This window comes from Oryctolagus cuniculus, chromosome 1, assembly GCF_964237555.1.
Source record: "Oryctolagus cuniculus chromosome 1, mOryCun1.1, whole genome shotgun sequence".
NCBI classification, from domain to species: domain Eukaryota; kingdom Metazoa; phylum Chordata; class Mammalia; order Lagomorpha; family Leporidae; genus Oryctolagus; species Oryctolagus cuniculus.
In genome coordinates, this window is record NC_091432.1 from 217,190,396 (window position 1) to 217,213,360 (window position 22,965).

Below are 22,965 nucleotides of genomic sequence, written 5' to 3' on the forward strand. Positions count from 1 at the left end.
CTGGGCCTTTTGCCTGTGTCTTCTCCGTGGATTCCTCCCGTGGACAGCCTATTCTAGAGAGCACCCCCACTGGCCCTCTCTACCCCTCCAACCCTCAGCCCGCCCGCCCATGGCTCCCAGCCCTCGGCCTGCGGACCCGGGGTCTCAGCAAAGCCCCTGGTGTGCTGTTGTTTTGCTTACAACTGGCGACATCTGCAGAACATCTGGCTCTGCTGTCTTCTCCCTGGACGGGCCAGGCCAGAGGGAAGGAGATGCGAGCCCCGTCCTGGGGTGGGGCGAGGTGCAGCTTGGGGGGCAGCTGGCGAGGGTCTCCTGGGGTCAGAGCGCCGTGAGGGCAGAGAAAACAGGTGCACACCCCTCACCTTCCTGCTTTCGCTCCATCGTCCTCACCACAGCCCTGAGTGGGAGGGAGGGCTGTGGATCATTTGCAGCTCACAGATGGGATAATTAAGGCTGAGAGAGAGTGGCCAAGCACTAGGACCAGAGCCCCGATCCTGGGCAGCCGCAGCCCGGCCTTCAGGAAGCCATCTATACTGCGGGGCCATTCGGGTGGGCAGCTCTGGTGGCAGGTTCTCCTGGGCTGGAGGGTGGAGCTCTGCGAAGCAGGTTGGGAGAGGGGACTAAAAATCAGCCTATTTGTGGGTGGTGCCGTCCATCCCCGAATCTTGTGAGCCCTCAGGCCAGGGCCAGGCCTGGAGAGAGCCACCCAGGAGAGAGGCCAGGCCCTGCCTCCACCAGCTGCCCGGGACCAAGCCGCCCCCACATCTGTCCCTAGGGCCAGCTTCTAACAATGGGCCAGTGACCACCTGGGCTCAGCAGGGTGCAGGAGGTCCCTCCACGGTCAGCCAGTGGTTCTGGGTTCTCCCAGATGTGTCTCCCACCCCCGGGTGGCCTTGGACGAGGGCCCTTGTGTCGCTGCGTGTGTGAGCTCCGAGGACTGTTCTGCCACCTCCCCCGAGGCCTGCGGGGCTTGGACAGAGCAGCCTGTTTCCCGCGTGCCCCGGAGTCACGGGGCTCCCGCCGCTGGGACACTGCCCTCCCCTCTCTTGCCTGCCTGGAGCCTGACTGCGGGTTATTTACAAGCTCTGCTCTGCCACCGCACACCCTGGACCTGGGGAGCCAGAGCAGCCCCTCTGGGGGAGTCAGCACAGAGGGTGCCTTCCAGGGTGGAAAGGTGGGGGTGGGGTCCCCACAGGCCAGCTGATGGCCCCTGGACTGCAGGAAAAGAGCCCAGCCTTCAGCAGGGTTCTGCTGTCAACCTGGGGCAAGGCCTTCCTCCACCAAGACCGAGCCTCACCGTCTACATCTGCACGGTGGGCAGGAGCTGTCTGACCCCAGGTGGCTGAGTGTCTCCCTCTGAAGCGCTCCTGGGACAGGAGCTGACTTGGAGCTCTGTCCCTCGCTGGGCAGAGTGGTGGTGACTGGGAGCTCGGGCCCAGGTTGGAGTTCAGGCTCAGATGCGGTCTTTGCTGTGTGACCTCGGGCAAGTCACTTACGGTCTCTGAGACAGTTTCCTCATTTGGAAGGCGGGTTAGCGGTCATTCTTGCCTAAGGAGACTGTGAATGAGATAAAAGCAGCCCCACAGGTCTGCCTGGGGAGCCAGGAGCTTCATCTGGGTGGCCCACGTGGGTGACAGGGGCGTAGGACTTGAGCCATCCTCCGCTGCTTTTCCCAGGCCATTAGCAGGGAGCTGGGTTGGAAGAGGAGCAGCTGGGACATGGAGCCGGCGTCCACACGGGATGCCGGGGCTGCAGACGGAGGCTTGCCCTGCTGCGCCACAGCGCCGGCCCCAAGTGCTGTTATTCTTAACCACGGCCATGCAGCGTCCCCAGCACAGACCTGGAGCCGGGCTGCTGGGAGCTCTTCCACTTCACTGTGTGAACTTGGGACCTTGGTTTACCCCTCTGCACACAGGGTTGGGAGCAGTACTGTATCATTAGGTAGCTGCATTGAGAGACTGTGCCTTGTCCAAGGTTAACACAGTGGCAAGAGGAGACGGGACCTGAACTCTGGCCGGCTGGCTCCAGCTCATGCTCTTGAATACTAGGCTATATTCCCTACTCAGCTTGGCTTAAGTGTCACCTCCTCAGGGAAGCTTTCCCTGATAACCCTGTCTGCTCCCGAAGTGCTCTGTGATGCTTTTTCGCGGCACTGGTCCTAGGTTGTAATCCGACATTCATTTCTTTGCTGTCTCTTCCCTTTCAACCTTACAGCCCCCTGGGACAAGGACCCCTTCTGTCTCTCTTTTTGCTCTTTGCTTCTCCCAGCTGGGGACACACCACCAGCGCAGAAGCAATGCCTGCTTGGTAGGTGGGAGGGCGTATGGATGTCGATTAGCATTCCCAGTTGCGAGGACAAGCCATGAAGCCTGGGTGAGAAGCTACTGTACAAATACATTGACCCCGCGGGGAGGGTCACGAGCCAACATGGAAGTCTGTGTCTCTCTCACATAAAGGAAATCCAGACCCGAGCAGCCCAGGCTGTCTGGCATCAGCACCCTCGTCAGGAATCCCTCTATCCCATTACCAGGGAGTTAAACCGCTGCCTTCGATGCCGGCATCCCATAGCTGAGCTCCAGTTCCAGTCCCGGCTGCTCCGCTTCTGATCCAGCTCCCTGCTAATGCACCTGGGAAAGCAGCGGAAGATGGTGCGGGTGCTTGGACCCCTCAAAAATGTAGCTTGCACCTCATGTCCAAAGTGTCTGGTTGAGCTCCCGCCATCATGGAGGGTGAAGGGGCTGAAGAGGAGGGGACAGGAGGTGAATGAATGAATGAAGGGCAGTGATCTCTTAGGATGCCCGATGCTGTCAATGTCACGCTCTCCTTACTAACCATTGGCCAGAATTGGGTCCACGGCACCCCCGCTGCCACAGCCACCAGTGACTGACAGTCGGCTGTGGGGGTGGGGCAGTGGGCGTGTGTCGATCAGCCATGCACACAAACCTCCCCAAAGCTCGGTGGCCAAAAACAGAGATCAATTCTTTCTTTTTTTTTTTTTTAAGAATATTTATTTGAAAGGTGGAGTTAGAGAGGCAGAGACAGAGAGAGACAGAGAGAGACAGAGAGAGCAAGAGAGGTGTCTTCCATCCACTGGTTCACTCCCCAGATGGCTGAAACAGCTGGAGCTGCACCAATCTGAAACCAGGAGCCAGGAGCTTCTTCCAGGTCTCCCACATGGGTGCAGGGGCCCAAGGACTTGGACCATCTTTTACTGCTTTCCCAGGCGATAGCAGAGAGCTGGATCGGAAGTGGAGCAGCCAAGACCCGAACCAGTGCCCATATGGGATGCCGGCTCTGCAGGTGGCAGCTTTACCCTCTACGCCGCAGCGCCCACCCCTGTCGTTTCTGCCCTCTTTGCTTCTGCACCTTGGTCAGAGCCCACAATGCAGGAGGAGCGCGGCTGGACGTGGCTTTGCCCTGTGGGTGGGGCTTAAATCTGCTCCGTGGGAACCTCCCTATACCTGGGGAAAGCTGTTATTGCAATGCAAGTGTGGTTTTGTTTTTTGATTTTGACATTTTGAAATAATGATATATTCACAGGCAGCTACAAAGATAGTACAGGGAGGCCCCGCCTCTCCCCAAGTGCATCTCATGTAATTACAGTAACATCCTAACAGTGGACACTGCTACAATGCTTGTGCAGAGTTCTATGTCATTTGATTCCATGTATGGATTTGTGTTACCACCGCCACAATTAAGATACAGAACCATTCCATCACCACAAAGATCTCCCTCGAGACCCTTTTATAGTCACACCCACCGCTACCAGAATAACCACCGATCTGTCCTTGGTCTGTATAATTTTGCCATTTCAAGAATGTTATATAAATAGCATCATTCAAAACATTTTGACATTGTCTTTTTTTCCCCTCAGCATAATAATGCCCTTGAGATCCATCCAAGCGGCCGTGCGCATCAATGGTTCCATCGATTTCCTTCCTGGTCGTGTTTAGTTTTACTCCCTGGTGTGGATGTGCAAGAGTTTGGCCACTTACCTGCTGATGCCCACTTGGACTGCTTCTGGCCTGTGGCCTTATAGGCAATGGTGCTGTGAACAGTTGCGTGGAGAGTTCTGTGTGGACGCATCTTTGGATTTCTCTGGTATAAGCGTCCAGGGGAATACAACCGCACAGGGACTGTAGGTTTAGCTGTTTAAGAAATTGCCAAGCTCTTTTCCAGAGTGGCTGCACTTGAGAGATCAATTTCACCACAGCCTTGCCAGCTTTTTTTTTTTTTTTTTTTTTTTTTTTTTTTTTATTAAGGCAGACTTAGCATTCCCAGGAGCAGAGAGAAAGAGGAAGACACACACACACACACACACACACACACACACACACACGGAGATCCTCCATCTGCTGGTTCACTCCCCAAAGGGCTGCACCAGCCAGGGCTGTGCTAGGCTGAAGCCAGGCGCCAGAGTTTCTTCCAGGTCTTCCGTGTGAGCGCAGGGGCCCAAGGACTTGAGCCATCTTCCATTCCACTGCTTTCCCAGGCACATTAGCAGAGAGCTGGATCAGAAGTGCAGCAGCTGGGTCTCGAACCAGCGCCCATATGGGATATTGGCACTGCAGGCAGAGGCTTAACCTGTTATGTCACAGTGCTGGCCCTTCCTTGCCAGCTTTTAATATTATCCCTTTGCTTTATCTGAGCTGTTCTAACAGAATGAATGAAATGGTGACATTTCATTCAAGTCTTAATATGTGTTTCCCAAATGGCCAGTTAACATCTTTTCCTGCCCTTGTTTGCCTTAAGTGTATTCTCACTGGTGAGATATATCATGTATGGGATGGCGCAGTGGTGTAGCGGGTAAAGCCCATGCGTACAATACTGGCATCCCATATCCGCGCCTGGCTGCAATGGCCAGGGCTGTGCCAGGCTGAAACCAGGAGCCAGGAACTCCATCTGGGTCTCGCGTATGGGTGGCCGGGGCCCAAGTGCTTGGGCCATCTTCCATTGCTTTCCCAGTCCCAGGAACAAGCACCTGCATGGGCAACAGAGCAGCCAGGACTCAACGCGATGTTCACATGGGATGCTGGCATCGCGCGTGGCAGCTTACCCTGCTGTGCCACAAGGCCAGTCTCTGTCTCTTCGTGTCTTTTGCCCATTTTCTAAAGAGACTGTTTGCTTATACTGACTGTTGCGGGTTGAGAGTATGCCGCCTATCTTATGAATGAGCCATTTGTTGAATGTGTAATTCGCAGAACATTTTTCTCCATCTGTAGCGGGTCTTTTCCTAACAGCATAATTTGCAAAGCCAGCTTTTCTATGTTTGATGAAGTCTAGTGTATCATTTTTTTCTTTTATAGATCATTTGCTAGTGCTATGTCAAAGAACTTCTCACTAGGATTTTCTCCCATGTTTTCTTCCAAAAAATTTATAACATTACACTTCACACTTAAATCTATGATCCATTTTGAGCTCATTCTTATATAGAATGTGAGGTTTATGTTGTGATCCTTTTTTAAAGGATTTATTTATTTATTTGAAACGCAGAAGAGGGGGTGAGAAAGTTCTACCATCCACTGGCTCACTCCCCAATGGCCACAATGGCCAGGCTGGGCCATCTTCTACTGCTTTCCCAAGACATTGCAGAGAGCTGGATCGGAAGTGGAGCAGCCGGGACTTGAACCAGCACCCATCTGGGATGCCGGTGCTGCAGGCAGAGGCTTAATCTTCTATGCCATAGCACCAACTCCAAGATCCTTGTGTGTGTGTGCATGTGTGTGTGTGTCCAGATGTTCAATTGCTCCAGCTCTCCTTGTTGAAAACACCATCCTTCTGTTGAATTGCTTAAAAAAGAAGAAAGAAGGACCTTTATGGGTAGAGTTCCATCTCCCACAGTTCACCTATTTAAAGTGTACGATCCAATGGCTTTAGCATATTCACAGAGTTGCACAACCATTGTCACAATGACTTTTAGAACATTTTCACCACTCCCTAAAAACTCCATCTACGCCGGATAGCAGTGGCTTCATCCGCCAGATCCTACCCTCCCAGCCGAGGGTAACCACGAATCTACTTCCTGTCTTCACGGATTTGCCTGCTCTGGGCGTTCTGCAGTGGAATCGCGTGACTGTGGTCATATGGGACAGGCTCTTTTCCCTTTACACAATATTTTCAAGGCTCGTCAGTTTGTAGAATCAGCATGTAATTTCTTTTTATGACCTAATATTCCATTGTGTATGCACGTTTCACATGCCACAAATAAAAGACATCTTATTTCTCCATTCATGACTGGATGGACATTTGGGTTGTTTTCCACTTTTTTTAAAAAAAGATTTATTTATTTTTTATGTATTTGAAAAGCAGAGTGAGAATCAGAGAGGGAGACAGAGATGCCTTTCATTTGCCGGTTCACTTCTCAAATGCCCACAACAGCAGGGTTGGGTCAAGCCAAAGCCAGGAGCCAAGAATTATATTCGGGTCTTTCATGTGGGTGGAAGGGACCCAGATGCTTGGGTCACCACCCACTGCCTTCCCTGGACGCATTCTCAGGAAGGTAGCTTGGAAGCAGAGCAGCCAGGACTCAAACCAGCACTCTGATCTGGGATGCTGGCATCACAAGTGACGGCTTAGCCCACTGACCAGTGCCACTGCTGGAACTTGAACCAGTGCCCATATGGGATGCTGGAGCTGCAGGCGGCAGCTTTACCTGCTATGCCACAGTGCTGGCCCCTCCTTTGTCTTTCTGTATAATTTAAAATGATCTTGTTTAATCCACAAAAAATCTTCTTGAGTTCCTTTTTTTTTTAAGATTTTTTATTTTATTTATTTGAGAGGTAGAGTTACAGACAGTGAGAGGGAAAGACAGTGAGAAAGGTCTTCCTTCCGTTGGTTCACTCTCCAAATGGCCTCAACAGCCGGAGCTGCACTGATCCGAAGCCAGGAGCCAGGTGCTTCCTCCTGGTCTCCCATTCAGGTGCAGGGGCCCAAGCACTTGGGCCATCTTCTACTGCTTTCCCAAGCCACAGCAGAGAGCTGGACTAGGAGAGGAGCAGCTGGCACCAGAACTGGTGCACATATGGGATTCCAGCGCCACAGGTGGAGGATTAACCTACTGCGCCATGGTGCCAGCCCCCTTCTTGAGTTCTTGACAGTAGTTGTATTGAACCTGTGTTTCCTTTGTGGCAAACTGGTAACTGCTATGTTGCATACTCTATTCCATGAACATGGTATGTCTCTTCATTTGTTTAATCTTTGATTCTCTTCATCAGTATTTTGTAGTTTTCAGAATACAAGTCCTGTACGTGTTTTTGTGATTTATACACAATTGGGACCAGTGTTGTAGTGCAGTGTGTTAAGCCCCCACTTGGGATCCTGGCATCTTTTATCAGAGCACCATTTCAAGTTCTGGCTGCTTGGCTTCTGATCAGCTCTTTGCTAACATGCCTGGGAGAACAGAAGCAGATGGCTCAAGTGTTTAGCCCCTGCCACCCCTTGGAGTTCCAGGATCCTGGCTTCAGCGTGGACCAGCCCTGGCCATTGTGGCCATTTGGGAAGTAAATCAGCAGATGGAAGATCTCTTTGTCTCTGTCTCTTTCTCTCTCTCTCTCTCTCTCTCTCTCTGCCTGCCTTTCACTTTAAGTAGAATATTTACACTTTTTTTTTAAGATTAATCATAAATGATCCTACATTTTTAGCTTCAGTTTCCATGTGTCCATTGCTAGCACAAAGCACATAGAAATACAGTGGATTTTTGGGGCTAGCATTGTGGCATTGTGGGTAAAGCCACCACCCACAACATTGGCATTCCATGTGGGCACTGGTTCATATCCTGGCTGCTCTAATCCCAATCCAGCTCTCTGCTATAGCCTGGGAAAGCAATGGAAGATGGCCCAAGTGCTTGGGCCCCTGCACCCACGTGGCAGATTCAGAAGTTCCTGGTTCCTGGCTCTTCCCTCCTGGCTTTGGTCTGGCCCAGCCCTAGCCGTTGAGGCCATTTAGGGAGTGAATCAGTGGATAGAAATTCTCTCTGTCTCTTCTCTTTTTATCTGTAACTGTACCTTGCAAATAGATAATAATAAATCTTTATTTTTTAAAGAAATAAAGTTGATTTTTGTATGTTGATCTTGTACTTTGTGACTTTGCTGAATGCATGTAACAGTTCTAGGAGCTATGTTTTTTATAGATTTCTTGGGCTTTTCTACACAAACCATCATGTCATCTACAAATAGGGACAGTTGTCTATCTTCTTTCCTGAACTGTATGCCATTTAGTTCTTTTTCTTGCATTACGGGGCTTCAATCTTTCACCAATAAAAATGATAATGGTTGTAGGGTGTAGGTATTATTTCCTTAGGAAGTTATTTTACTTACACAGGAAATTTATTGATGTAGCAAGTTGCCCTCTATTCCTAATTTTCTGAGTGTTTTTTTTTTATCATGAATGGGTATTTTTTGGTAAATGCTTTTTCTTACATTAACTGATAAAATCATGATTTTTCTTCTTTATCCTGCTAATGTGGTTGATTACAGTCATTGGTTTTTCAGGTATCAAACCAGCCTTGTATCCCTGGATTAAACTTCACTGGGTAATAACACATAATTTTAAAAACATTTGACTTAATTCTATTTGCTAATATTTTGCTATGCATTTCTGCATCACATACATCTGGGATGTTGGTCTGTAGTTTTCTTTCTTTTGTATTGTTTTTGTTTAGTTCTTTGTAAAATTCTGAAAATGAATTGGGCAGTGCTCTCTTTTCTCTGTTTTCTGAAAGCTAATATAAGGAATTGGAGCTAATTTTTTAAAGTTATTTATTTATTTAATTTGAAAGGCAGAGAGGGAGAGGGAGAGAGAGAAAGAAGGAGAGAGGAAGAAAGAGAGAGAGAGAGACCATCCATCTACTGGTTCACTCCCTGAATGCCTGCGACAGCCAGGGCTGGCCAGATTGAAGCCAGCAGCCAGAAAATCTATCCAGGTCTCCCAGGTGGGAGGCAGAAACCATACCACTTGATCCTCACCTACTACTTCCTTCATTAGCAGGAAGCTGAGATCGGGGGCGGAGCTGGCGTTAGAATCCAGGAACTCCAGCACGGGATACGGTGTCCCAAGCAGTGCCTTCACCACCATGCTAAATCCCTGCCCTTGGAGTTAATTTTTCTTTAAGAAGCAGGTGCATTTTAAGCCTCTGAGATTTATCTGTTAATCTCCTATTGGTCAAAATAAGTCACCTGGATGTGCCTGGCGTCAACAGGCAAGCCGCAGAAATGCAAACTCACGGCACAAAGGGTGGATGCCGGGAAGGACGGAGAACTGGGCCGGTGAGTCAGCCACAGGCGCTTGGGTGCTGCCTGCTGGGTCTCCCCAGAGCCCAGCCCTGCCCAACTGCACCCTCCCACCAGGGACTTTTGGGTGCTGTTTATGCAATATTGCTGGGCTCAATTTAAGCAGAGCTTAAATCCAATCTGCAATGCAGGAATGACACAAGACCTGCCTGCGCGGATAAGTACAGCGAAGTCTCTGAGTGAGCTAGAAAGAGCGGAATTTAGTGTCGTTTGGTTGATTGCCACTTTTGAGTCATTCACTGGCGCTTCTTGGAGGGACACACACACTCACACTCACACACATTCACACAACACACACACACTCACACATTCACACACACATGCACACACATTCACTCACACTCACACACATGCACACTCACACTCACAGACACACACTCATTCACACACACTCACACACTTACACACACACACATGCGTGTGTGTGCACTCACACGCCACAGCCTCCGCACAGGCTGCTTTCTGACCCCTCTTCACCCAGGTCTCCTCTTCACGCCCAAGGTTCAGCTCTGGGGGCGTGTCTGCCGGGGCGCCTTTCCTGGCACCCCCCCCCCCATCTAAAGCAGGGGCCCTGGTCTGGGTGATCCTTTGTCAGGAACTCAGCCCTGGAGTCACAAGGGGTTTTGCCTGCCTCTCCTGGAGCTGTACAAAGCCCTTAAAGGCTGGAGCCAGGTTGCCCTGTGGGACCCAGCACCCAGCCCAGGGCTGGTCCAGAGCAGGCGCTTGGAAACTAACAGCAGAAGGCCTGAACGGCCCCGGGCCAACGTGGCACTCGCAAGGAGTCTCCCTGAGATGTCTTGGGGTGAGCAGCCCGCTCACCACCCCACCCCACCCCATTCTGAGGCCTGGGGGTCGGATCCCCGAGCCCTCTGCTCCTGCGAGGAGGCCCTGGAAGTGAAGGGGTTTAAGGAGTCAGCCCACAGGCAGACTTGACCTTGAAGGTCATGGAAAGACTTTCTCAATCCAGCCTGCGCTTCCCCTTGAAGCCCCTCCTCCTGCTCCACCGAGTAGACTCCACGGGCTCTCGCTGCCGCGGGCACCTCACCCCTCACCCCTCTTCGGCTCTGTTTCTACCACTTGGAACACTGTTCCCTGTGCCTCTGCCTAGCCAGTTCCAGCCTGTTCTTCCAGGCCCTTCCGTAGAACCCCGGCTGAGCCCAGCTCGCCCCTGACCTCTGAACTCTTGCACACTGACAGCCTGCACCAAGGGAGTTGGAGCCAGCATCGAATTTTCCACTCAATCTTCCGCGGTGAGAGTGACTTTGGGCTTCCTGGTCAGGGCGATCCACGTCTTGGCCAAGCTGGATTTTGGCCAGAGTGGTGGCCGGGAAGAGCCAGGCACCTCTTGATCCCTGGAGGGAGATAAGCAGCTGGACCCAGACACTGGTGGGGCTATTTTTAGTCGCTGGTTCCTGGCAGGCCTGGCCCCCTCGGTCTTGTAGGGGAACAATGGGCCCTTGAGCCTTATGCAGCCCCCTGGCCTGTGCGGGCCTGCAGGGGGCAGACGTGGGGGGGGGGGGAGGGGGAGGCGGTGCTCAGAGGCAGAGGCTGCAGGAAATGGCCTTGCCAGACTTCCTGTGCAGCAGGTGCGGGCCGCCAGGAGATCCCGGAAGCCGCTGCTCCTTTGTGGCTGAGCACGGCCCGCGGTCCTGGGGTCGAGTTCTGGGGGCCACGCGCGGTCTCTCAGCCTCGCCCTGTGCCTCAGCATACTGAGGCCAGCCACTCACATTCAGCAAGTAAGAGGAGCGGGGGTCCGAACCCAGGTCCTCTCTGTCTCCTCCCAGCAGGGCGCCCCTGCTGAGCCCCCCTCAGGACCTGCTGGCAGCCATGGGCGTCACCATCTCCTTCCCAGCTGCTCTAACTCCATGAACGACCTTGGACAAAACACTTGGCTTCCCCGAGCCTCAGTTTACCCATCTGTATAATGGGCATAGGGACTTTTTTTTTTCCTCAGGGCTGTAAGCCAGGTGGATGGCGCATCCCAGATGGGGAGGGGCGCCGAGGGAGACAGGGAGAGGCCTCAGGGGTCATCCCGCTTCCTGGCCCACATTCCGGAAGGTGTCCACGCCGGGAAGCACTTGGGGCATGGTGAGTTCCAGGTCAAATCTGCCAGAGTAGCTGGGGACAGGCCTTCAAGCATGGACCGCAGCCCTGCCCTGACAGCCGCACAGAAGCAGGGACCCCTCTCCGCTGGTGGATCCCCCACCGCTGCCACACCGAATGCCCCCAGTGGGGGCTTAGACAGCCCGGGGCCATCTCTGGTGGGCCTTAGGTGCAGTGCTTAAGAAGCCACTGGTGGGAGGCCCCACCCCATGTCAGAGTGCCTGAGCCCTGGTTCCACTGCTGACTCCGGCTTCCTGCTAACACACACCCTGGGGCACGGCAGGCAGGTGACACCCAGGAACCGAGTCCCTGCCACCCACGTGGGAGGCCTGGATGGAGCTCCCCGCTCCCAGCCCCAGCCTGGCCCAGTCCCAGCTGTTGTGGGCATTTAGGGAGTGAACCAGTGGATGGAAGATTCACTCTCACTCTCTCTCTCTCTGCCTTTCAAATACATAAAATAAGAACACCTGAATCAATGATTTACTTTATTCCCTGCAGGGCTGGAGACCTGGGTCTGAGATCACGAGAGGGCGGGGCTGGGGTCTCCCGGGGTCTCTGCCCTTGACCCACTGATGGCTGCCTTCTGCCTGCATCTCAGCCGCTCTCCCCTCTGTGCCTGTCCGTCTCCTCTGCTTATAAGGATGCCAGTCACGTGGAGTAGGAAGTCACGTGGGGTAGGAACCCGAGGGCCGCGGGTTCAAAGTCAGCAGGTGGATTTTTGGGGGTGAGGGGGAGATGCAGAGCAACTGGCAACAGCCCCTGTGTCTGTGGGCAGAGGGCATGCTGGGATCTGAGGGGCCCTGCATTTATTTTTAAAGATTTATTTATTTATTTGAAAGGCAGAGTTACAGAGAGGCAGAGAGAGAGAGAGAGAGAGAGATGTTCCATCCACTGGTTCACCCCAAATGGCCGCAATGGCTGGAGCTGCGCCGATCCGAAGCCAGGAGCCAGGAGCTTCTTCCTGGTCTCCCACGCAGGTGCAGGGGCCCAAGCACTTGGGCCATCTGCTGCTGCTTTCCCAGGCCACGGCAGAGAGCTGGATCGGAAGAGGAGCAGCTGGAACGCCAATCGGTGCCCATATGGGATGTCGGCACTGTAGGCGGTGGCTTTACCCGCCACAGCGCCGGCCCCAGGGCGCTGCATTCCCACAGGAGGGGCAGGGAGGGGACAGTTTCCTAACAGTCCCAGAGGCCGGGTCCTCGTGCCCCAGCTGTGGGTGACGCGCTGTGGTGAGGCGTGGGTGACGCGCTGTGGTGAGGCGTGGGTGACGGCGCCCTGGGCGTCGCTTGTCTGACCCTGAGGATGCAGGGGTAGGATGGGGTTTGCCTGTCTGCAGAGTGGAGGAGAAGGCCGAGGGGAGCGCGCCCACCAGGAGAGACAGTGGGCTTTGAGGCAAGGGCCCAGTGAGGGCAGTGCCTAGTGTTTCCGCAGACTCTGAGCCGTCCCTGGGGAGCCAGACCCCGCATCCAGCCCTTCCTGTGGGACCGGGGGCAGGAGGGCACGGCAGTGCTGGCCCGAGGCAGAGAGGCCGGAGTGCCAGGTACTAAGGAAGGGAGGGTCGAGTGAGGAGCTGCCGTGTCTGGCGCGGCCCCGGCGCCCAGTGCAGGGGCCACCCCAGACCCCGCAGAGGGCGCGGGCCATGTGGCATCGTGACCCCTGGCCCGGCTGTTCTTGGAAGGACGCGATGGCAACTTTCCAAGAACTGCTGTTTCTTTCTCCCTCTGGCTGCTGCTGGGCCCAGGGAAGCAGGGACCTTTGCGCTGGTCAGGCCCAGCGTGGAACTCCCGGCCGCGGGGGCTGCTGGGGACGGGAACAGGATGCACGCTGATCCTGTGCCCGCCTCGTGCCCGCGCCAACAAGCCTGCCACGTGGTCCTCCCAGCTGTCCCGGGAGGCAGCGGCTGATAGCCCCGCTTTTGTTTTTTAAGATTTGTTTATTTATTTGAAAGGCTGTTACAGAGACAGAGAGAGAGAGAGAGAGAGAGAGAAAGAGATCTTCCATCTGCTCGATCACATCCCAAATGGCTGCAAGGGACAGGGTTGGGCCAGTCTGAAGCCAGGCGCTTCATCTAGGTGGGCAGCAGAAGCCCAAGCACTTGCGCCATCTTTACTGCTTTCCCAGGTGCATTAGCAGGGAGCTGGACCGGAAGTGGAGCAGCCAGGACTTGAACTGGCTCTGGTCCTGGGCGGGGCCTGTAATCTCTGCAGAAGAAGAGGAGGCCGTGCCCCTCAGGGGAGCTAGACTGCTGCATGCCTGGAACTGCCCCGGCTGCTCCACGAGAGCCCAAAGCTGCCTTCCTGGCTCTGAGGACTCCTGTGCTCCTGGTGGCTGCCAGGAGCCTGCCTTCACCTCTGTTTCCTCTCCAAGCCCATTTCCTGTTTCTGATGGAGCAGGGCAATGATGCCATGATGATGGGTCAGCATGAGTGGAAAAAATAGGCCACCTCTGTAACGCACACAGGTCACCGAGTGCCAGTCCTGGCCGAGCTGGCTGTTGCTGCGAGGGTTGCTGTCTTGGCCAGTGTTCCAGTCTTGCCCCATCTCTTCGGCCCTGATGGACTTCGAAGGCAGACCCCACCACTGGGAGGGGGCGGGGGCCCGGGCTCTACTTCCTGTGCTGTGGGGGGCTCTGGGCTGCTGCCTGTCCACACTGCAGCTTTAGTGTGCATTCGGGCTGGGGGCGGGGTTAGGACTGGGTGTGGGGGCGAACATGGGTTCTGACATCAGGGGCAGGGACTGGCGGGGGCCGAGTTCCAACAGCGGCCCCGTCCCCTCAGCTGCCTTCTCCACCTGTCATGTTTCACTCCACAGGGGGCCTAGGTGAGACCTCGGAAGTGTCCTCCGGGTGGGGTGCGCTCGGGGGCAGCAGGGACCCTCTCCGACCCAGCAGCCCCCAGTTCCAGGTACGCCTCGGGCTGCACCGCCTCTGGCTATGGCATCGGCGCACAGCCCCCATCAAACTCCGCACACGTCACACAGGCACCCCGCACAGAGCAGCGCACGTCACAAATACACACAATGAGCATACGAACATCACACACACACACACACACACACACATGCACACAGCAGCAGCGAGCACGCGTGCTCTGATTGGCAAATGCATTTCACCCAAAGCTGCCAGAGCTGGGTGACACGGGAAATGACGCGGGCTTCCACGCGCCGCAGCATTGTCGCAGGCGACTGAAACTCAGCGCCCAGAACAGCGCCTTTAGTCCAGACCCAGAGGCGCCAGGCACCCAGTAGGACAGCTGTGCACCCCAGGGCTCCGTGGGGACCCCTAGCTGGCTCAGGCCACAATCCGGTCCCCCTCTGCTGGTGGTTCCTCCTGCCCCACCGCGGTCCCTAACCCAGTGCGGGGCTGCGTGCGGTGTGTGTGTCTCCGGGAGGGACGGCGGTGGACCCGGAGCCTGGCCCCCACGCCCTGCCCCATCTCTGAGCTCACAGCTGCTCGGCCGAAGGAGCCTCCTCCCGAGAATTCTGCCAGCTGCAGCCAGCAGGAGAGCAGATGGAAAATTGGAGCAGGCCCTCGTCTTGGGTCAGAGAAGAAAATACTCTTTTTTTCCCCTGCTCTCTAAAAATATGCTCAGGGCTTTTTTGAGCCTTGATGCAATAAAACCAGCTGCGGCCCATGAGGCCCCCGCAGCCTTCGCCCCAGAGAAGAAAAACAAAAACACGGGCTGGCGGCCGGCTCCACGCCTCGTCCAGGCCACCTCCGACCCGGAACAGCGGCCCGGAGCGCGCCAGGCGGGCCTTGTTTGTCATCCCGCTCACTTGGCCCTTGTTCTTCTCGTGCCCGGTGGGGCGCCTGAGCAGGCGACAGAGGTGGCTGCGGCTGGGACTCTGCTCCTGTCTCAGGGTGGGCGCACCAGGGACCCAGAGGCAGCCCAGCGGAGTCATCCGGGAGCCAGCAGGCAGCGCGGCCCTGTCCTATTTGGGGGAGCAGGAGGGCTTCCTGGGGCAGGTGAGGTTTGCATGACCTTAAAGGAAGGTGGCTGGGAAGTGGCCAGAAACCGCAAAGGGGCCGGAGATCAGCGGGTGGGCATCGGAACGGAAGTGGCATGAGGGAGGGACACGGGGAGACCAGCTGATGGCTGGGAGCCTGGATGCGCCATGAAACGCGCACTGGGTAGCAGCGAGCCATGGAAGGTGTCTGAGCAGACCTGTGGCTTATCTGGAACCTGGCTGCTGGGGGCACATTTGGAGGGGGAGGCTGGTTGCACCATTGGAGCCGAAGGCTTTGATGCAGGAGTCCCTTAAAGAAGGAGCTATGGTTTCCAGCAGGGCCTCTCCTCCCTGTGGCCTGGTCTGGGGGTGTGTGGGGGGTGGAGTCCAGCGATCTGACTCCAGGCTCCGCCCGTGCTGGGGACTCCACCCCTGGACAGGTGCCTGTCTCAGGTCTCTACCTTCCACCTGCAAGCAAGGACCAGGTGGCCTCTTCTCCTGCACGGTCAGCGCTGGGAGGCTCACTGGGCATCTGAGCTGCTGCCCTGACGGACAGACAGACGGACAGACAGACGGGGACGCTGCACTTCAGAGCAGGGAGGGGCTGCTTCCTGGCACCCCAGGGCCGGCAGGTCAGGAACCTTGGCACCCAGGCTCTAGAGGAAGGCTTCCCAGTGTGGCTTTGTCATTCTCAGGGTCCCCTGGGGTTGGCCACTGGCCACAGCTCTGTCCCCAGAGAGCTGCCCTGTGCTGGAGCCCCGGGGGCGGGGCCTGCTCATGTCTGCTGAGGCAAGAGCTGTCAGTGGTGTCACCGCGGCAACTCTGCCCCACTCCGCCACTTGTCCCCCTTCTTGGCAGGACACAAAACGGAGGCTGGACAGTCCCCACGACCTGCACTGGGCTCAGAGCAGAGCCCCAGGGGGCCCTGTCCTTCCTGGCACACCCCCGCCCCCTGCCACCAGCCTTGTTCCCCTTGGGGTCTCGGGGCCTCGTCTGGGCACACAGGCAGTGTGGGGGTGGCTGGGTGCCCGGGGGGGGGAAAGCATCAGCTGGGCCATCCCTGCCCCTTCCCATGCCAGAATGTTCTGTGGGGCACAGAGTCCCCTTCTTCGGGCAATCCTGGTGTGGTGGCCCGCGACACCCTTCACCCCACCCCCAGCACCCGAGGGAGCTCCTGGAAGGGCCTGGGTCCCTGGAAGCCGCTATCTCTGACCCTGGCCCTGTCTAGCCCAGCCAGTGAGTGGGCAGCAGCGTGGGCACTGGGAGGTACCTGGAGGTGACAGTGGGTATTTGACTCAGAGCAGGGAGCCCAGAGACAGGGAGGTGCAGCCGGGGTGGCTGGGGGCCCTGGCCCATGATGGCAGCCAGCTGAGAGCGTCCCCAGGGGCAGGTGCATGCCTGCTGCAGGCCGGTCTGCATCCAGGAGAACGTGCCCTGGGCTTGGGTGCTGCCCGGTGTTTTCCAAGCCTCTAAGTGGTGCCAGCTGCACCCCTGGCACTGGGATGGACCTGGGCCGGGAGTCTGGGCCCCTGGTCCCGCAGCCGAGACCCCTCCTTCCTGCCAAGCCCCATTTCCTGCCTTGGTCCCTGAGACCCGATGTAACCTGGGGTCCCTAAGAAATAACAGCAGTAAATGTTTTCCGGATCTTTTAAAAAAAGAAAAGGATTTATTTATTTATTTAAAAAGCTGAGTTTACGTAGGGGGGGGGAGAGAGAGAGAGAGAGAGAGAGAGAGAGAGAGAGAATCTTCCATCCACTCTTTCACTCCCCAAATGGCCACAATGGCTAGAGCTGGGCCGGTCTCTGGTCTGAAGCCCGGAGCTTCTTCCGGGTCTCCCCTGTGGGTACAGACTATCTTCTACTGCTTTCCCAGGCGTGGTAGCAGGGAGCTGGATCAGAAGTGGAGCAGCCGGGACTTGAACTGGCGCCCATATGGGATGCCGGTGTCACGGGCGGCAGCTTGCCCCTCTACACCACAGCTCGGGCCCCTTGAACATTTTCTTATGCGTCAAGTACCAGCGCTGCTCGCTGCTCTGCATCCCTGGAACCCTCGCAGCCGCCTGGGGAGTGGCTCATGAGAACCACACAGCCCAGCCACAGCAGTGCACGCCGTGGGTGTCAGCCGTGTGCATGCCGGGGTCACCCAGGGAAACATCACGGCTCCCGAGGCTAAGCGCAGCCAGCTTTACTGTGGTCTAATTGACAACATGCGCTCCCACGATTTGCTGAGTTTTATTTATTTATTTTTTTAACAGCATCCTAACCACTTTGAAGGTGCAAGTCGGCAGCGTTGCGTATGTTCACGGTGTGGTGAGAAGACATCCCGGATGTTTGCGTCTTGCAAAAGTGGGGCTCTGCGCCCCTTAAACTACTCCCCACTCCCCACTCTCCCCCCACCCCCACGCCCCGGCCTCCAGGAGCTGGGCACAAGTGTTGCAATTTCTCTACCTGGTCGCTGACACTCGCTGTTTTCTGTTTCGGGGACAGTGGCCCTCCTAGCCGGTGGGAGGTGCCACCTCTCTGTGGTTTCCAGCTGCACCTCTGCCATGCTGAGTGATCTTTTCCTCGCCTTGACGGTCATCTGGAAACCATCTCTGGAGAAGTGAGGGTGGGTGTGGCCCAGGGCCCAAGGCCCCAGGAGGGATGGGGCCACACTTTTCCCCTTGAACGAGAAGAGGGGAACACAAAGCCAGCATCCTTCAAGACTGAAGGGGTGGAGGAGGCGCAGCTGCGGGGGAACAGGGGTCCCTGACAAGCTTGGGGAGTGGACCCCAGGACTCCTGGCTCTCCTCCCTGTTCCGGCTCCTTGCAGGGAAGGCAGAGCCTGCACTGACCGTCAGAGCTGGTCTTTCCGGCCCCTCACCTGCCAAGAGCCTGCAGGTGGAAGGCGGGCACTGGGGGGTCATCCCGTCTGTCTACCAGAGCAGTCTCCCCGCTGCCTGCGACTGGCCAGGGCTCGGTGGCACGGGAAGAACCCCTATTGCCATGCTCTTTGGTGGCACCAGTGGCCACTGCGTGGCTCAGTCGGGCAGGGCACCTGCTTTCCTCTCCCTCCTGCCCACCCCCGACTCTAGACTCCCTGTGGCTGTGGCGCCTCCTTTCGTGCACCTGCAGCCCAGAACCCTCCGTGTTTGACCTGGAAGGGCCAGGGGACCTCAGGCTGTCCCCACACCCAGGGATCCAGCTCAGCCTCCCGCGGCCGGGGGTGGGGGTGGGGAGGGGGGGAGCCAGGCGCAGGGAAGCGGACTGAGTGGGGCTGGGTTGTCCCGAGCCTCCTCAGGAAGGTACTGGACTGCTGGTGCAGCCGGCGGCTGGCAAGCTCTGCGCTCTTCCTTCCCGCCCCTTCCCTGGGGCCCTGCTTGGCAGCCACCCCCTTGCATTTTTGCAAAATGATGTCATCTGCAGATAATGGTTTTTCCGTTCTTGGTGGAGTAGGAGTTCCAGATACTGTGCTCCGGGGGAGGGGCTGGAAAGAGAGCGGGTTGCCCACCCTGCGGGCCTCAGGTCTGGGGGAGACCCTCTCCTCTGACAGCTTTATCTGAGGTGTAAGACAGCGCCCCCTGGACTCCTGGGCTGAGAATGACCAAGCTGCACAGGCCCCAGAGATGAGCCTCTCCTGCCTCCTCTTTGTGCAGAGGGGAGTCTTCGGCTCAGAGAGGGCAGTGCCTTGCCCAAGTTTGCACAGCATTTAGTGGCAAGATCTGGACTTGCACCCCAGGCCACTTGCTCACGGTTTAGTTTTCTACTTTACGGCTGAGGCTTTTGCTGTGGTGGGGAGGTCCTGAGACTTGTGAGATGTTTCACAACATCTCTGGTGCGAGCTGCCAGTGGTACCCTCCCCAACTGTGACAAGCAGCCACGCCCCCAGGCACTGCCGAAAGTCCTCCCACTTGAGGGGCAGTGTCCCAGCCGTCACAACTGGCAGCAGTCACATATTCCCCCACCTTAGAAAGGGGTGCGGGGGCCTTCTGAGCAGCTGCACCCCCGGAGTGCTGTGTCCACCGCTGCAGGCAGCGGGGGGCGTCTTGGACACAGAGGCACAGGGGCGCTGTCTGCGAGTCCCGCTTCACGTCTGACACCTTCGGGCTGTGAAGGCAGCCCCGGGAGGGGAGTGTGAGGCGCTGGCTCGGGGCTGGGACCGCCTCCTGGCTAGAACACTGCTTCCTCTGACCACTTTTCTTGGAGCAAAACTGCCGATTTATTTTCTCGGGGAAGTAAAAATAAATGCTGGCTTTTGTAATCCCATCCCCAAACCCATCTGGAAAAACCAGGCTCATGGAGCTTGGCTGAGCAAGCTCTGTGGCTGTGTCTGGCAGGTCCTGCAGTCACAATGGGCCTTGAACATCGGAACAGGCACGCTGACATTTCCTTTCCTGTTACACGGTGCCTTGGAATGTTAGCCCCGGGAGGCCGGCCGTGGGCAGGCGGAATCTGGTGGGAAGCAGCCCTAGATGGGGCCAGAGGCGAGCTTGGCTTCTGACTGGCCGTGCGACTCGGAGCCTCAGCCCTTGGTCTCTCTGGGCCTTCATTTTCCCATCTGCAAAAGGGGAGGAACAGTGTTTCTCTCCCTGGGGGTCCACGGGCCACCTGCCTCAGAACTGTGGAAGGAGTTTCTATGAATTTGCAAGTCACCTTGAACCACCCCATGTGTCAAGTTTGGACCCCACCCCCCAGCCCTTCAGGGCCTCTCTTGCCCCACCCTCATAATCAAGAACGAGGGTCTTGGCTGAGGCTTGCGCTGTGCTGGGATTGGGCGCTGCTCCTGAAATCCATCTGCTTTGCAGCTCTTGGCCGGGCCCCTGAGGTCCCGCGTCCAGCTGAAGTCACCGTCAGAGCACATGATGCCTCCAACAAGGAAACTCGAGCTGCTAGTTACAGAGTTTGGTTTCAAAATTGTGCCATTTATTATTTTTGTTGGATTGGCTCGGGAAGCCTCGTAGCATCCGTCATACATCATTTCGAGCGCATTATTCCCCAAGAATGCGTTTTCCAGCTGAGGCCGGTTCCTCCTGCTCAACACTGGAAACCTTTCTGGTTTTGGAAATGGAAGTCTTTCACAACGGGTTAGCTATTTATACTGCCTTAAAGGACAGGCCAGGAACACTCCGTCAATCATCCTGATGCCCCGGGGCTGCCACTGTCAACTTCAGCTGCTGCACGCGTTGATGCTTCTGGGGACCTCTGAACTCGGTGGTCCTGGGGCCCAGCCCCTGCAGGTCCCCCAGGCTGCCACACCCTTGTGCCTGCTTTTGGAAATTCTGTTTTGCTTTTATGCAGAAAACCCATAACCCCTGAGTGTCAGGATTGCAAGCGCTGCAGGAGTTAATCAGCAGCAAACAGGAAGGTTCTCTGATCAATCAAGGGCTTTTGCTGCTGATTTTGACAGCTGGGAGGAAAGGGTTAATTTTTTTTTTCTTTCCCATGTTTGGCCCACTGCCATTGCTTCCACGTATCTCCCTGGGTAAATGAGGAGCAGTGTAGACACATTTTTCCATGCAGCCAATTTGCCTTTGAGGTGGACACGGATGGTTTGGGAATTAGAGATGCCTTCATTTCCTCCTCATCCACCCTGTTCTTGGAGCTTCAGCTCTGCCCCTAGTCCGTGCAGCCCCACTGGGCACCTGACGCTCTGGCTAGGAAATGAGCAACTGGGATTCAGAATTGGGAAAAGTCACCTGCGTGGAGCTGAACTTGCAGCTGGACTTGTGACACAGCAGGCAAGGATGCCATGGGGACCATGGGTAAGCCCAGAGCAAGCCCAGGGACCAGGCTGCGGGGCCTCCCTGAGCAGAGTATGTGTGTGTGTGTGTGTGTGTGTGCGTGCCCATGTGTGTGAACGTGTGTGTGTGTGTGTGTTGGTCGGGGGGAGAGGACATAAAAGTCCCAAGCCCCTGAGGGAGGGACTATCCCTAGTCAGTCACAGAAAAAGAGGGCCGGGAGAGCTCGGAAGAGCCCTGTCTCCTCTCTCCATTCAGCAGTCGGAGGCCCTGGGGTGCTGCAAAACTGTCCCAAAGGCACCCAGAGGGGCCGTGGCCGAGCTGACCCTGAACTCCATTGTGCCCGTTCCGCTTTGCTGTCTACTGGCTCAGGGGAGACTTGGTTTCTCTCTCTCTCTCTCTCTCTCTCTCTCTCTCTCCTTTCCTCCCTCCCTCCCCCTCTCCTCCCTCCCATCCTCCCAGATTCTGTTCTGCCGGGAATCAGAAGCCTGGCCAGAGGCAGGAACGGCATGGTTTGCTCCAGGTATCTCCCCCAGCTGCTCTATTTCCATCGCTGGAACTTCTGTTTCCAGGCGGGTGCACACCCTGTGTCTTGCTCATGGTTTAACGAGCCCGCAGGTTCTGATCTCCAGGCAGTCTCCACCCACCACGCAGGTTTGTGCCTAAGCACACCCGTTTCCCAGAGGAGGAAACTGAGGCACAGAGAGAGGAGGTGAGCCGCCCAAGGCCACACAGCAAATCAGGAGCAGGGCTCAAATCTGCTTATAGCGTCCAGGTCTTTGGGTTTTTTAAAGAAGATTTATTTAAAAGGCAGAACTACAGGGACTGGAGTTGTGGTGTAATGGGTAAGCCGCCGGCTTAGATTGGTGCTGGCTTCCCATATGAGCGCTGGTTCAAGTCCTGGCTGCTTTATTTCCAATCCAGCTCCCTGCTAATGCACTTGGGAAAGCAGTGGAAAACGGCCAAGTGCTTGTGTCCCGACCACCCACGTGGGAGACCCAGATGAGGCCCCTGGCTCCTCCTGGCTTCGTCCTAGAACAGCCCCGGCCATTGCAGCCATTTGGGGAATGAACTAGCAGACGGAAGATCTCTCTCTCCCTCTCTCTCTCTCTCTCTCTCTCTCTCTCTCTCTCTCTAACTCTGACTTTCGAATAAATAAATAAATCTTTTGAAAAAAGGCAGAATTACAGACAGAAAAGGAGACACACAGACACACAGACACACAGACACACAGACACACAGACACACAGATCTTCCATCTGCTGGTTCAGTCCTCAAAAGGCTGCAAACGCAGGCGCTGGGAAAGGAAAAAGCGAGGGCCCTAGAATTCTGAGTCTCCCCCAAGGGTGGCAGGGGCCCCAGCACTTGGCCATCTCCCGCTCTTTTCCCAGGCACATTAGCAGGGAGCTAGAGCGGAAGTGGAGCAGCTGGGACTCGAACCAGGGCTCAAGCGGAATGCTATGTCTCGGGCAGAGCCTGAGCTCGCTGTGCCACACCGCTGGCCCCGGAGCCCAGGCTCTTGCCTGGGATCGGCCGGGGAGGGGAGTTGCTAACAAGATACACTCGTCCCACAGAGTTGCTCAGCGGACCCCTTCCCCAGTCTCCAGTTCCTCCTCTCCAAAGCGTGACCGCACTGGGTGGACTCTGAAGTTCAGAGACCTCTCCCGGCTGAGAGCGGGCCTGGACAGAAGGACCAAGAGGTGATGGATGTCTGCACACACATGGCTGATCCAGACGCCAAGGGACCCGGCTCCCAATCCCCCTGCCCCACCCGCTATCACCATGTACACTCCGGCCGGTGAAGCGAAGCGCTCCAGGCTTAGTCTTCTCACCAATAAAATGGGGATAGCGATAGCATCTGCCTCATTGCAGGGATTAGGTCAGCTGACACCTGCAGTCAGGCCCGTGCCAAGCC

General features: G+C 56.1%; 1 long non-coding RNA gene across 1 annotated transcript; it reads left to right on the plus strand.

Moving 5' to 3' along the window:
• The first annotated feature begins 14,464 nt into the window (after window positions 1-14,464).
• LOC138847485 (uncharacterized) lies at window positions 14,465-22,904 on the plus strand. Its single transcript, XR_011385319.1, has 3 exons — window positions 14,465-15,353; window positions 17,589-21,074; window positions 22,625-22,904. It is a non-coding gene; the product is annotated as an uncharacterized lncRNA (long non-coding RNA).
• Window positions 22,905-22,965: the final 61 nt, after the last annotated feature.